This window comes from Seriola lalandi, unplaced genomic scaffold (genome assembly GCF_002814215.2).
Source record: "Seriola lalandi dorsalis isolate HSWRI2012SDOR001 ecotype SW California unplaced genomic scaffold, Sedor1 jcf7180002054738, whole genome shotgun sequence".
Classification (NCBI taxonomy): domain Eukaryota; kingdom Metazoa; phylum Chordata; class Actinopteri; order Carangiformes; family Carangidae; genus Seriola; species Seriola lalandi.
This window is the reverse complement of record NW_019525291.1, coordinates 26,825-28,070: the sequence shown is the minus strand read 5'-3', so window position 1 is coordinate 28,070 and position 1,246 is coordinate 26,825. Positions and strand designations below refer to the sequence as shown.

The window sequence follows — 1,246 nt, the reverse complement described above, 5'->3', positions numbered from 1 at the left end:
TCAACTTATATTTATACATTCATGTATGATGTCCAAGTGTTTCGCTCAATTGATATCTGTTAATTTGAACTTTTTTTTTTCAAAGTACACGTATTTTTTCTTTGTTCAATGCAAAAGGAGCAAAGTGCTGCAACTATATCAATATCAAATCTTTGAACAAACAGAACTACAGCAGAGTGACAAGCCTTGAACTTGGATGGGGATCGAACCCATGAGCTTTGGTTTACGAGACCAACTCCTGGTTGTCTTCTGGTAGCATAAAAATGGTTAATAGCACCTCATTCAAATGAAAGGGTTTTCTGACAAGCACCTTATCTGAACCATTCTGATGTCTTAGTTAAATAGACACATCTTTAAGGCATGGATGGGGGTTGAACCCATGATCTTTGGTTTACGAGACCAACGCCTTACCACTTGGCCACCACGCCTCCACAAGATTAAAAAAAAGTTCAAACTACACGTATTTTTTCTTTGTTCAATGCAAAAGGAGCAAAGCGCTGCAACTATATCAATATCAAATCTTTGAACAAACAGAACTACAGCAGAGTGACAAGCCTTGAACTTGTTCAGAATGAACACAGCCTTAACTGCTGTGCAAGGATATAACAAGTATTTTATTTGAAACACACTAATGACTTAAACTGAACGAGGTACTCCAGCATTTTAATGGGATTTACGTTATTCACAGTCATTAGTTAACAGAGAGACTTTAAAGGCATGGACGGGGATCGAACCCATGATCTTTGGTTTACAAGACCAACGCCTTACCGCTTGGCCACCACGCCTGCACAAGACATAAAAACAAATGCGATGCGAAAATTAATCACAGGGTTAAGGTTAGGGTTAGTTGGCTGCGTTGTTTAATCTACAGTAACTGAATATCAGGGGCATTTCTTACAGGATTCTCAACTTATATTTATACATTGATTTCCAAGTGTTTCGCTCAATTGATATCTGTTAATTTGAACTTTATTCAATTCAAAAGTCAAAAATGGATGCCATATGTAATCACAGTCACTGAATATCAGGGGCCTTTCTAACAGGATCCTCAACTTGTATGTGAACTGGTAACCATAGTAATCTACTGAGGTGTGATGTCATTCATGTATGATATGTGGTTTTCTGACAAGCACCTTATCTGAACCATGCTGATGTCTTTGATCTCTTTGTTTAAGTTAAATAGACACATCTTTAAGGCATGGATGGGGGTTGAACCCATGATCTTTGGTTTACGAGACCAACGCCT

The 1,246-nt window shown here is 38.0% G+C and overlaps 1 protein-coding gene and 2 non-coding genes across 3 annotated transcripts in view; 1 reads left to right on the top strand and 2 right to left on the bottom strand.

Moving 5' to 3' along the window:
* The window catches only part of LOC111668504 (gamma-glutamyl hydrolase-like), a gene marked incomplete at its 5' end in the record, with an annotated part of 6,662 nt that overhangs the window by 1,206 nt on the left and 4,210 nt on the right, over nt 1-1,246 (top strand). The gene's annotated exons all lie outside the window — the stretch shown is intronic.
* On the bottom strand, nt 357-428 carry trnat-cgu (transfer RNA threonine (anticodon CGU)). The gene has a single exon. It is a non-coding gene; the product is annotated as a tRNA-Thr (tRNA).
* trnat-ugu (transfer RNA threonine (anticodon UGU)) lies at nt 714-785 on the bottom strand. Its single transcript has one exon. It is a non-coding gene; the product is annotated as a tRNA-Thr (tRNA).